We start from the raw sequence: 14,074 nt of genomic DNA, 5'->3' as shown, positions 1-14,074 counted from the left end.
GTGGTATCGTAGCGCTTGGGCTGCAGACAGATTTGTGCCTCGCATTGCTGATTAGCTGTAACTGTGCTGCTTGTAGCGCTCTGGCATCGCAGCGCCTGCATTAATCAATTGTTTGTGCCTTGCATTGCTCATATTTTGTAACTGTGCCACCTCTAGTGCTCTGACATCGTAGCGCCTGCATCTCAAGTTTGTGCCTCGCATTGCTTTCAGCAGTACTGGCCATTCCTACCTGGTTAGTCTGCTACTCTGCTAGCAGCCATTTGCTTCATCACGTTTGTTGTGGCGCCTCCCTGCTCGGACATACACCCCGCCCTCGGCCTCCCAGCTGTCCCTCCCCCCCACTGAGTGTTCTGCCCTGACCCTCCGCCATCTCCTCTGTGACCGTCCGGATTCCTCCTGAGACGGCCGCTCCCCCACGCAGCTCCTCACCCGCCTGCAGTGGTATCGTAGCGCTTGGGCTGCAGACAGATTTGTGCCTCGCATTGCTGATTAGCTGTAACTGTGCTGCTTGTAGCGCTCTGGCATCGCAGCGCCTGCATTAATCAATTGTTTGTGCCTTGCATTGCTCATATTTTGTAACTGTGCCACCTCTAGTGCTCTGACATCGTAGCGCCTGCATCTCAAGTTTGTGCCTCGCATTGCTTTCAGCAGTACTGGCCATTCCTACCTGGTTAGTCTGCTACTCTGCTAGCAGCCATTTGCTTCATCACGTTTGTTGTGGCGCCTCCCTGCTCGGACATACACCCCGCCCTCGGCCTCCCAGCTGTCCCTCCCCCCCACTGAGTGTTCTGCCCTGACCCTCCGCCATCTCCTCTGTGACCGTCCGGATTCCTCCTGAGACGGCCGCTCCCCCACGCAGCTCCTCACCCACCTGCAGTGGTATCGTAGCGCTTGGGCTGCAGACAGATTTGTGCCTCGCATTGCTGATTAGCTGTAACTGTGCTGCTTGTAGCGCTCTGGCATCGCAGCGCCTGCATTAATCAATTGTTTGTGCCTTGCATTGCTCATATTTTGTAACTGTGCCACCTCTAGTGCTCTGACATCGTAGCGCCTGCATCTCAAGTTTGTGCCTCGCATTGCTTTCAGCAGTACTGGCCATTCCTACCTGGTTAGTCTGCTACTCTGCTAGCAGCCATTTGCTTCATCACGTTTGTTGTGGCGCCTCCCTGCTCGGACATACACCCCGCCCTCGGCCTCCCAGCTGTCCCTCCCCCCCACTGAGTGTTCTGCCCTGACCCTCCGCCATCTCCTCTGTGACCGTCCGGATTCCTCCTGAGACGGCCGCTCCCCCACGCAGCTCCTCACCCGCCTGCAGTGGTATCGTAGCGCTTGGGCTGCAGACAGATTTGTGCCTCGCATTGCTGATTAGCTGTAACTGTGCTGCTTGTAGCGCTCTGGCATCGCAGCGCCTGCATTAATCAATTGTTTGTGCCTTGCATTGCTCATATTTTGTAACTGTGCCACCTCTAGTGCTCTGACATCGTAGCGCCTGCATCTCAAGTTTGTGCCTCGCATTGCTTTCAGCAGTACTGGCCATTCCTACCTGGTTAGTCTGCTACTCTGCTAGCAGCCATTTGCTTCATCACGTTTGTTGTGGCGCCTCCCTGCTCGGACATACACCCCGCCCTCGGCCTCCCAGCTGTCCCTCCCCCCCACTGAGTGTTCTGCCCTGACCCTCCGCCATCTCCTCTGTGACCGTCCGGATTCCTCCTGAGACGGCCGCTCCCCCACGCAGCTCCTCATCCGCCTGCAGTGGTATCGTAGCGCTTGGGCTGCAGACAGATTTGTGCCTCGCATTGCTGATTAGCTGTAACTGTGCTGCTTGTAGCGCTCTGGCATCGCAGCGCCTGCATTAATCAATTGTTTGTGCCTTGCATTGCTCATATTTTGTAACTGTGCCACCTCTAGTGCTCTGACATCGTAGCGCCTGCATCTCAAGTTTGTGCCTCGCATTGCTTTCAGCAGTACTGGCCATTCCTACCTGGTTAGTCTGCTACTCTGCTAGCAGCCATTTGCTTCATCACGTTTGTTGTGGCGCCTCCCTGCTCGGACATACACCCCGCCCTCGGCCTCCCAGCTGTCCCTCCCCCCCACTGAGTGTTCTGCCCTGACCCTCCGCCATCTCCTCTGTGACCGTCCGGATTCCTCCTGAGACGGCCGCTCCCCCACGCAGCTCCTCACCCGCCTGCAGTGGTATCGTAGCGCTTGGGCTGCAGACAGATTTGTGCCTCGCATTGCTGATTAGCTGTAACTGTGCTGCTTGTAGCGCTCTGGCATCGCAGCGCCTGCATTAATCAATTGTTTGTGCCTTGCATTGCTCATATTTTGTAACTGTGCCACCTCTAGTGCTCTGACATCGTAGCGCCTGCATCTCAAGTTTGTGCCTCGCATTGCTTTCAGCAGTACTGGCCATTCCTACCTGGTTAGTCTGCTACTCTGCTAGCAGCCATTTGCTTCATCACGTTTGTTGTGGCGCCTCCCTGCTCGGACATACACCCCGCCCTCGGCCTCCCAGCTGTCCCTCCCCCCCACTGAGTGTTCTGCCCTGACCCTCCGCCATCTCCTCTGTGACCGTCCGGATTCCTCCTGAGACGGCCGCTCCCCCACGCAGCTCCTCACCCGCCTGCAGTGGTATCGTAGCGCTTGGGCTGCAGACAGATTTGTGCCTCGCATTGCTGATTAGCTGTAACTGTGCTGCTTGTAGCGCTCTGGCATCGCAGCGCCTGCATTAATCAATTGTTTGTGCCTTGCATTGCTCATATTTTGTAACTGTGCCACCTCTAGTGCTCTGACATCGTAGCGCCTGCATCTCAAGTTTGTGCCTCGCATTGCTTTCAGCAGTACTGGCCATTCCTACCTGGTTAGTCTGCTACTCTGCTAGCAGCCATTTGCTTCATCACGTTTGTTGTGGCGCCTCCCTGCTCAGACATACACCCCGCCCTCGGCCTCCCAGCTGTCCCTCCCCCGCCCCCTCCCCCCCCCCTATCCATTTATGGACAGATGCACCCACGCGCAGCGTCCACGCGCTACGTACACGCCGAAGGTGCGCCAAAGGTAAGCCCGTCTACGCCCGTCCGCGCCTGGACCGCGCCCAGCGCCAGACTCCTTGCCCCTCACGCTGCCCAGCCCTCCCGCATTACCTACGATGCCTCCACCCTCCTAGCCCTTAACCCCGGCCGCTCCCCCAACTGCGTCCAAGCCGCTCCTGGACACACCCATGGACCTTTCTCCTGCTTCTCCTGCAAATTCAGCGGCACCGACAACATCTCCGCTACGACCACACCACAGAGTCCCGATCCCAACCACCTACAATGCATCCTTCTCAACACTCGATCGGTCCACAGACACGCCATCGACCTATGGAATCTACTAGACACCATCTCTCCAGACGTCGCCTTCCTAACAGAAACATGGATGAACGCCTCCTCCGCCCCAGACATCACCATTGCCATCCCTGAAGACTATAAGATCATACGCAAGGACCGCACCGGCCACACAGGAGGAGGAATCGCTATCGTCCATAAGAAATCCATCCACATCTCAACCAGCTCTGACGTCAATCTCGGAAACTCTGAACACCTTCATTTCCAGATCCACATCGACCCCAAGACCACACTCAGAGGCACCCTCCTCTACAGACCACCAGGACCCCGCGCAAAATTCAGTGAAGACATCGCGGACTTCGTCACTCCTCACGCGCTCCCCTCCAAAGAATACATCCTTCTGGGAGACCTCAACTTTCACCTTGAAAAGATAAACGACCGCAACACCACCACCCTCTTGGACAACCTCGCCAACCTCGGACTTAAACAACTAGTCACTTCCCCCACCCACATCGCAGGTCACACACTCGACCCCATCTTCACATCCAGCAATCATGTCTCCTTCAGCCACACTACAGATCTCCTATGGACCGACCACAGCTGCGTTCACTTCACCTACAACAAGCCGAAACCCATCAACCACTCTCAACCTACCCTGCAAAGAAACTGGAACAAAATCACCACGGACCAAATCTCCGCATCGCTCCTTCGAAACTCCCCAGCCCTCTCTTCTAACGCCAACGAAGCCGCCGCCAACCTCACCCTATGGTTGTCCAACACCGCCGACACCTTAGCTCCACTGAAAAGACGTCAAAGCAAACCTGGCAGCAAGAAGGCCTCATGGTTCAACGACGATCTCAAGAAGTCCAAGAAGTTCTGCCGCTCCCTCGAAATGGCCTGGAAAAAAGACCCAACCACCAGCACCAAGGACGCCTTCAAAAGCGCCACCCGCACTCACCACCAACTGATCCGAAAAGCCAAGAAAACAGCATTCAAGGATCGACTTGACAACAACGCCCACAACAGCAAGGAACTTTTCAACATCGTCAAGGAATTTTCCAATCCCTCGGCCAACTCCAACGACATCACCCCCTCTCAAACCCTCTGCGACTCCCTAGCCTCTTTTTTCCACAACAAGATTGCAGACATCCACAACAGCTTTGACAACCAACCCGGAAACCAACCCACCCTACCATCTGCTGAACCTCCTCCCCCAGTGAACACCCTTAACGCTTGGAACCCAATCTCCACTGAGGACACCATCCGCATGATGAACTCCATCCACTCAGGATCCCCCACAGACCCTTGCCCTCACCACATCTTCAACAAAGCAGACTCCGTCATAGCACCGCACCTCCGAGACGTCATCAACTGCTCCTTCAACTCCGCTACCTTCCCTGAAGACTGGAAACACGCTGAACTCACCGCCCTTCTGAAAAAACCAACAGCAGACCCCACCGAACTCAAAAATTACCGCCCCATCTCGCTTCTTCCATTCCCGGCCAAAGTCATCGAGAAAGCTGTCAACAACCAGCTCGCCGCTTTCCTCGAAGCCAACAAATCCCTCGACTCCTCACAATCTGGCTTCCGAGCAAAACACAGCACTGAGACCGCCCTCATCGCAGCAACAGACGACATTCGAACTCTACTGGACAATGGAGACACAGTCGCCCTCATCCTCCTCGACCTCTCTGCAGCATTCGACACAGTCTGCCACAGCACCCTCTTACAACGCCTCAATAACATCGGAATTCAAGGAAAAGCACTTGAATGGATCACCTCGTTCCTCACCGGAAGAACCCAGAGAGTCCGCCTTCCTCCATTCAAGTCCGAGGCCTCTGAAGTCATTTGCGGCGTACCACAAGGATCCTCACTCAGCCCCACCCTCTTCAACGTATACATGAGCCCCCTCGCGGCCATCGCACGCCAACACAACCTCAACATCATCTCTTACGCGGACGACACTCAACTGATCCTTTCTCTCACCAATGACCCCAGCACCGCCAAAACTAACCTACACGAAGGAATGAAAGAAGTTGCCGAATGGATGAAACAAAGTCGTCTGAAACTGAACTCAGACAAAACAGAAGTCCTCATCTTAGGTACATCCCCCTCTGCATGGGACGACTCTTGGTGGCCGGAAGCCCTTGGAAAAGCACCCATCCCGACAGACCACGCACGGAACCTTGGCGTCATCCTGGATTCTTCACTCTCAATGAACAGACAAGTCAGCGCCGTATCCTCTTCCTGCTTCAACATTCTTCGCATGCTCAGAAAAACATTTCGCTGGATCCCCTCCGAAACAAGGAAAACAGTCACCCACGCTCTGGTCACGAGCCGGCTGGACTACGGAAACACCCTCTACGCTGGCACCACCGCTAAACTCCAGAAGAAACTCCAACGAATCCAAAACGCCTCAGCCAGGCTCATATTAGACATCCCACGCAACGAACACATCTCTGGTCACCTTAAAGACCTCCACTGGCTACCCGTCAATAAGAGGATCACTTTCCGTCTGCTTACCCACGCACACAAATCACTCTACGACATCGGACCAGATTGCCTCAACTCTCGACTGTCCTTCTACACCCCCTCCCGCCAACTACGCTCTTCCAGCCAAGCCCTCGCCACGTTACCTCGCATTAACAAGACCACCATGGGAGGCAGATCCTTTTCATACCTGGCTGCTAAGACATGGAACTCACTCCCCGCTTACCTTCGCCTCACCCAGAACCACCTAGCGTTCAGAAAGCAGCTTAAAACGTGGATATTTGACAAATAATCCTCCTCCCCTCCTAAGCGCCTTGAAACCCGCTGGGTATGTAGTGCGCTATACAAATTTTATGACTTGACTTGACTTGAATGCCCAGCTGTCATCCTGACTCAGACATGTATTCTTCGGACAGGCAGAGGCACAGATTGGTTAAATTAAGAGAATGCCAAGTTTCTAAAAGTGGCATTTTCAATCTTGGACTTTAAAAACCAACTTCACTAAAAGGTGTGGTTTTAAATTGTGAGTCCAGAACCTCCAAACTCCAATTTTCTATATGATCCCAATTGTAAGAAACACTTGTAAAGTGTTACAAGGCAGATCCAATGCTAACTTATGGGGGAGATAGGCCTTGCTGTAGTGAAAAATTAATTTAGCAGTATTTCACTTCCAGGACATGTAAATCTCAAAAGCGCATGCCCTACCTTTTAAATACCCTGCCCAGTGGCTACCTGGGGTCTACCTTAGGGGTGCCTTACATGTAGTAAAAGGAAAGGTTTAGACCTGGCAAGTAGGTGTACTTGCCAGTTGGACATGGCAGTTTAAAACTGCACACAGAAGCTCTGACTTGGACAGGTTTTCATAGATACTCATGTGGGTGGCACAATCAGTGCTGGAGGCCCACTAGTAGCATTTGATTTATAGACCCTGGGCATGTGTAGTGCACTGTACAAGGGGCTTATTAGAAAGTCAAATATGACAATCTTGGAGAACCCAATCATACCATGTTTTAGAGGAGAGAGCAAATGCACGTTAGCACTGATTAGCAGTGGTGAAGTGCCCAGAGTCCTAATGCAGACAAAGCTGAAGTTCAGAAAAATAGAGAGGAAGGCAAAAAGTTTGGGGATTACAATGCAAAAAGGGCCAGGACCAACAACTTCAGTGAATGTAGTGATCTAATTGAGTTGTTTGCCATTTATTTACACAAATTAACTTATACACCACACACACTCACATTAATACATTATTGCTGTATTATCTCTGACACAACCATAATAAACACTTGTGACATGTTCAGCATAGTATAAATAGCCTAAATACCCTATTCTACATTTAAATACGGCATATATATGAGGTAATCATATCTTATTATTCTATAGTGAGGGTTCCTTGTATAACAGTGATAAATTACACTGCGGATCTCTGAGTGATTTGCAAATCTCACAGCAGCAGTGAAATAATGTTATTGCTCTTTAATACACACATCATGCATCATGTTACATACTGCAAAATAGTGCTACGCTTCCAAATAGTTAAAGTCTATATACCTCAGGGATGTATTAATTTCTGTAAACAATAGTAGCTTATGGCATGTTAACATTGGTCTTTATGGTGCTATATTTAAATTAGTATGGGTGTGCACTGGTATCTTCTTACTCTGGTCTTGCAGATTACATGACAGGCCATGACATTTCTTGGGGTATCCTGTATTTACATATACCGCCTCTGCGGCTACCATAACCCAGTCCATATCATTACACCATTTGGTGTATGTTGGGAATTTTGCACTCCCCTGTGTTTAGCGATGTTGTGTTTCGCAATCGTCATACCCAGTGTCGTCTAGTCTTGGGTTTTACGATTGAGATCTGTGGCTTCTCATATGTTAAGGAGACATCTTTTGGGTTCTGGTAGTACAGGGCCCCCGCTAACGTATGTGATTGTTTTCATGATTGCCTCCCAGTATGCTCTGATTCCAGTACACTCCCATAGCGTGTAGCGTGCATTTGGTTAATCTTTTATGAATATGTTTGGTAATATTGTGGTGTGTGTAGCTGGAGAGTTGCAAACAAATTGCTTACTACAATGCAACTTATCTAGGGCTGTGAGTCAAATATTAGCAGTGATTACAAAATGTTCAAAATACAGCTGCTAGGTCAACCTTTGGGTTCTGAAAATAGGAACCTGTGGGACATATAATTCAATCTACTTGACTTTTCAAAAAAAAGAAAACATCTTTAAAGCCCTCTGTATTTGCTTTCACAAATGAGCCACTACAAAGGCACAACAATTTTCAAAGTATGAGCCAGGCCCATAACTTCACTTTTTCTCTGGTAAACTTTTGCTAGTTACAAAAGTCAGGTGAGCTAAAAAGGGTGGCAAGTCCTAAACAATCTTCTGACCGAAATTGTGGCATATAATTCTCCTCTGTATGAAAACACTATTTATTTATTTATTTATTACAGGATTTATAATAAACTATCAAATCGTCTTAAATTTAGATACAACTAAAGAAAATGTGTCTCTTTCAACATTGTCTCTAAATGTAGTAGATGTGTGCGTTTTCTATTGTTGTATGAAACTCAATTGTAGCAAGAGATCTATCACATAAAACCAAAATATTCTTTTTTTTCAGATCTGTGAAATCCATAAAAGTATTAAAAAATGTCCATGCTGTACAGGCAATACTTAAAAAAAAAAAAACACCGATATACAAATAATTATCAGTCACAAAATGCAAAACAATACTTGTGCAAAGGCTCTTTAGAAATGTACATGGTCAATATGTGGCCATGACAAGATGATTAGAAGTTATTATGAAGTACAATGGTACTTGTGCAAGGAACGCTTTGTGCAAATATTGTGCTAATCAGTAATGTGAGCAACAGTAGTACAAAAATACTTTGAATTCATAAAATCAATTAAAACGAAAAGGCTAGCCTGCCCTAAAAAGTCATATCCAGACTCACAGTACAGATCAAGATATTCAGTTAGTCATATTCATACCTTAAATTATCCAGGGAGATCAGTTAGTCATATTCATGCCTTAAATTATCCAGGGAGATCAGAGTATTTCTTTTAATAATTTTGCACATAATAAAAATATAAACAGTATAACAGATTGCTTCGTTTACTAGGTCACACAAAAAGTTAAACGCATCTTGATTAAACATGAATTGCTCCAGTAAGAATAGGGGACACAGCAAACACTTTCTGATGTCCTTAAACAATCCACAAAACATGAGGTAATAACATGAGGTGAATAGTTGACTGTATGGCCTTCCCATCACAGAGGCATTTGGGTAAATTATTTGACCATGCTTCCCCTTTTGGAAATGTTGCAAGGTGGTGTTGGATACCCAACCTCAATCTTGTTAAATAAAACCTATGTTGGGTATTCATAACCATTATCAAGTTCTTTTGTTTCTCTAACAGCCATTCTATTATCATTACACCATTCTGCCAAGCCATGTCTTCCCTGGACCGGAAACAAGCATCCTGGGACCGGTTTCTGGCTAATCAGCCGTCATCAGCAAGGCTAGCTTGATTCCAGTGGCAAATTGAGCAAGGGACCCACGTCTGGGCATACCCTGCCAACTTAGGGTGAACAAAGCAATTACCAAAGAGGATGATGGACGGAGTGTTGAACAACGCAAGCACTCACCCCCAGTCAACTGATCTGGGTTTAATCCATCATCATTCTTTAGCTCACGCCGCCACCCCAGTTCAGACATGGCCATATGCAAATCAGTCTGACCCTGTGCCTCATGGGAACAGTTCAGCCTGTACTGCCAAGCCATGTCTTCCCTGGACCGGAAACAAGCATCATGGGACCGGTTTGTGGCTAATCAGTCATCATCAGAAAGGCTAGCTTGAATCCAGTGGCAAAGTGAGCAAGGGACCTACATCTGGGCATACCCTGGACTGTTCCCATGAGGCACAGGGTCAGACTGATTTGCATATGGCCATTTGTCTGAACTGGGGTGGCAGAGTGAGTGAGCTAAAGAATGGTGATGGATTAAACCCAGATCAGTTGACTGGGGGTGAGTGCTTGCGTTGTTCAACACTCCGTCCATCATCCCCTTTGGTAATTTGCTTGTGAACATGAGGTGTCAAACCAGCCTGTGTTAATATTGTTAAAGCATCTACAATCCATTCAGGGGCTACCTCTGGATCTGCACATACCATAACATCTTCTTTATTCTTATTTATAACTCTATCCTTGTATGCAGGAGCATCAGCACCAGACAATTTGAAGCTAATGCCATTCTTTTTTGCTACTTTTATGTCAAAAGCTACCTGGAGTGCTTTATTATGGTTAAGCTCTACTTTTAGGGTTAGTGTCAGGGGAAGATGGTCGTTGAAAAATCTACATCAAAGGAGCGCAACATATCCAAGCCATGTGTGGAAAGCAAGATATGCTCAATGCACAAGCTATGCCCATTCCCTTGTTAGGTGTGCAAGGGGGATTTCCATTTTCAATAATTTGTTCTAGAAGTTCCAGATTGTACTTGTGGATTACTTCATTTAGGCTATCTCCATATCTATCATGGGGAAAGTGATTCAGTGTATTCCTTGATACACCATTATATCCACATCCATTGGTCAGGGAGTATTTACACCTACTTAGGTTAAAATCCCCCACCCAGATGAACACACACTCATCCCTTATGCCTTTAGCAAAAGCTTCAAGTTTTCTGTCTAGTTCGTCCACAAATGTATACCTCAAGCTGCCAATAACATTATTATAAAAATGAATCAACACAAAAAACAGTTTTGGGTTAGTCTGGAGAAGAGCCAGCTGGCAAAATTTGGATTTTAGATAGGTTTCATTTGGTGTTACTGGTTCTGTAGTTGAGAGTAAGATTGTCAAGCCACCTTTTGCCTGCCCATGTGCTTATGGAATTGCAGGAGTAGTGATTGTTACAAAACTATCGACTGAGAAACTTTGTTTCTGCCATGTTTCCTGCAGGCACAATATGTGTGCTGTGCTTACATATTCTCGACTCTACCTATTATCTACTTTGTTCTCTGTTCCTGCAATATTCCATGACCTGACCACTATGTTGTTATTAACTTCTTTAAAGCTTGGTGCCTGTCCTGTACCTATGGATATTACCCTATTATTCCCATGATCTCTTGGTTTTTCCAATACTTTGACAGTATTTTGCAATCAATCTTGCTCACCAGGATGTAAAAGGGGTGTCTGTCTATTGGTTAACATTGTAGGAAGACCAGATCCAGGAAAACCTAATCTATCGGTTGGCGGATGACCCATTATTATTTTCAGATGATCCAGTGGTCTGTAAAAGAAGCCTAGTGAAACTGCTGTAATCCTCCCTTCAAGCTAGCCTTGGTGTCGTTGTCTGCAATTTACATTAAAAAGAGCAAGGATTTAACCACAGCTGCATGTCCAAAGTTTATTTTTCTACAGTTTATTACTATAAAATCCCCCTGGTCAGTATTCTGCGAATGCCCAACCCATTTTACCCCTCTGACAGTGATGATTTCCTGAAATAGAAAATTAGTGCCACATTTTTGATCCGCCAACCAACGGGCAGTGTTATTTTTTAAGTCCTACCAATTTTCTTGTGTTTGTTATTCCAATTTAGGGACCCCCTTCGATATAATAACATATGGCATGCCGTCTGAAGGAAGATTTAAAGTGTTTTATGTGGATGCATGACAGCATGGGTTGGCTTTTACAGATAAGGTAACCAGAAGCTTTTGTTGCTCTAGTCCAGCCGTTTTGTGAGATAATTTTGGGATTTTTTCTCCCTTTTAGTTTTTGGGGTGACTGGGTTGAGTTTGTATTTATCCCATAATTGATGTTACACTCTTGTCAACTTTCTCAGTGCTCTCAGTTATTAAATAGGTTGGAACATTTGGGGTAGAAGCCCCACTCTGTGTGGTAATAGTAGAGGTTGTAGACATACATTCTAGGAGTACGACCCTCCCCGTTATTTCCCTAAGTTCAGAAAGGACGTTTTTTTTCCAGGTTCATGAAACTTCAAGTGTAATCTTTTAATCAGAGTTTCGATGTTCGTAAATACCTGTATATCAAACTCTCTTGGGATCCCCTTTTGCGCATCACTTTGGATTGAAGATTTTACCTTTGAAGCTCTTTTTACATTTACAGGTGTAGCCCCAGGTTTTCCTACTCGGTGTTTAGTTCTTTTAGCTGGAGGTGATTCCATATGGTGCTAAGATTCGATAAAGATGGTATTTGGTGAGCTTTCAATTATGCCAGAGAGATATTCGAGCAGAATGGGCTGTTCCGTTGTTTTATCAGGGTCAGCAGGTATTGTGGCATACAAAGAAAGGATATGAGATCTTCCACAGACTGCTCCATACTGTTCCCCATGGCCTCGTTTGCGGCTAAATTTGAGGTTGCCATTCTTACTTCTACATTAGTTATCTCACTTTCAATGAGTTCCACTGCATCCATTAGATAATTGGTAATGGAGTTAGACATTGAACATTTGAGGTTCTTTCCTGTCAGGTTTTAGGCAAATTTTCATTTTACCACGTTGTAAATGTTTCACCTAGGTTTCCCTTTTTAAATAATTTTGATAATATTTGATCAAATATTGCCCTAGTAGAAGATGGAGGTTGGAAACCCAGGAGGAAAACCAAGTGGGGAGACCCGTCCTGACCTCAAATAGCCGCAGAATGGCACAGACAGGCCTGGGTGCAGCCCGTGCCGTGGGAATGAGACCTATCATTGGGTGAATGAGGCGTTCTACAAATTACCTCAAATGCAGATAAAAATTAAAAGTTTTTTGGACTGTCCACAAGGCCTGCTGAAATAAAGTCTCTGCCACCTTGTAAACTGGGCCGGACTCTACCACTATTGCTCCTTGCTGCATTATTTGGATTCTCTACTACTCTTTTTAGTGCTCTGTAATAGCAAAAATGGGAAATGCCTGCACTTTTCAAAACCCTTAAATCAAAGTGACCGGATGAGGGTAGTCAGAGGACAAATATAAATATTAATAAAGATGGAAGACAAGAAGAAACCTTAGATTTTCAAATAACAACATAACCTGAAAATGTGAAGATTCACGATTAACAGTAATATGAGGACATTCATGGAGATAGTCCAGACCTTAAAATATGAGTAGATTGGTGTTATTATTCATATTGGTGGAACATGTGAGAATTTGATGCTGATGGCAAAGTAGGTTCGCTCTTGGACAAGCTAGCACCTCATCGGAGGACCTGCGGTCAGGTGATGAGTAGAATCAGTGAATTTTAACAGAGGATGGATTAGTGTTGCCATAGTGTGATCTGGGTTTATATAGCTCTTGATGTCTGTTTGGTGGATTGGTGTGGCAATGGTTTGTCATGAGCTGATGTGACTAGGAACAAACAGATATCACCTGTAAGAGCCAGGAGCAATACAAGTGTATATTGGTGCAGAGGCGTGTTCATTTATTTTAGGCACTAGGGTGGGATTTCCCTTCCAGGCAAGTATCATTAGCACACTCTGGTCCTCAACTCAATATTTTCCAATAATTCATACCTTTTAACCAGTTCTGTGCTGATGACGGAACCGCTCCGTAATCAGCCGCAGTGGCGCTGTGCTGATGACGGAGCGGTTCCGTCATGGCCCGCCCGACGCGCCTGCGCGGCGCTGATTTCGCGCCTGTGCAGCGTGTTCTATTGAGCGGGCGGGGCCATGACGGAATCGCTCCGTCATGAGCACAGCTCAACCGCGGCTGGTGACGGAGCGGTTCCGTCACCAGCATGCGCCCGCTGCGAGGCCCCCCCGACCCTTACGCTGCGGCAGAATAGCCGCCTCAGCGATGTAGTTATGGTCAAGCATACTAGACCGTGCATGCACTGCCTGTTGCGAGGCATATTGTGGCTTGCCAAGGATGTACAGGCGATTACAGTCATCTCACTGCTTATCATTGGTTGACTTTCCTGCCACTCTCATCTGTCTGCTTATTTTTTGTGTCTCAGCTTGTCATTCTTGCGGTTGTCCCTCCCATGAGACAGTATCTCTTTCCTCTTGCTTTGATTGGTTGGCATTTCCTCTTACACTGCTGGCTTTTCAAACACTACTTTTTTAGTTTTCTGTTAAGTACTCTATGAGAGTGTATCCACTTTCGAACTAATGAGCATGTGTACTGCTTTCCCCCTACACTATGTGTGGCTCTCCATGACCCCTTCCTGTTGCACCCTCCTATGTGCTTCTTCCCACGGACAACAACACCCTTTGTGTTACTTCCCCCCACCTGCTCCCTCGGTGTTACTT

At 47.1% G+C, this 14,074-nt stretch overlaps 1 protein-coding gene across 1 annotated transcript in view; it reads left to right on the top strand.

Annotated features, from left to right (window-relative positions):
• The window catches only part of ADAMTS15 (ADAM metallopeptidase with thrombospondin type 1 motif 15), a 359,025-nt gene that overhangs the window by 194,683 nt on the left and 150,268 nt on the right, over positions 1 to 14,074 (top strand). The gene's annotated exons all lie outside the window — the stretch shown is intronic.

Source organism: Lissotriton helveticus, chromosome 3_1 (assembly GCF_964261635.1).
Source record: "Lissotriton helveticus chromosome 3_1, aLisHel1.1, whole genome shotgun sequence".
Classification (NCBI taxonomy): Eukaryota; Metazoa; Chordata; class Amphibia; order Caudata; family Salamandridae; genus Lissotriton; species Lissotriton helveticus.
The sequence above is the reverse complement of the archived record's forward strand: the minus strand, read 5'-3'. Positions and strand labels throughout refer to the sequence as shown.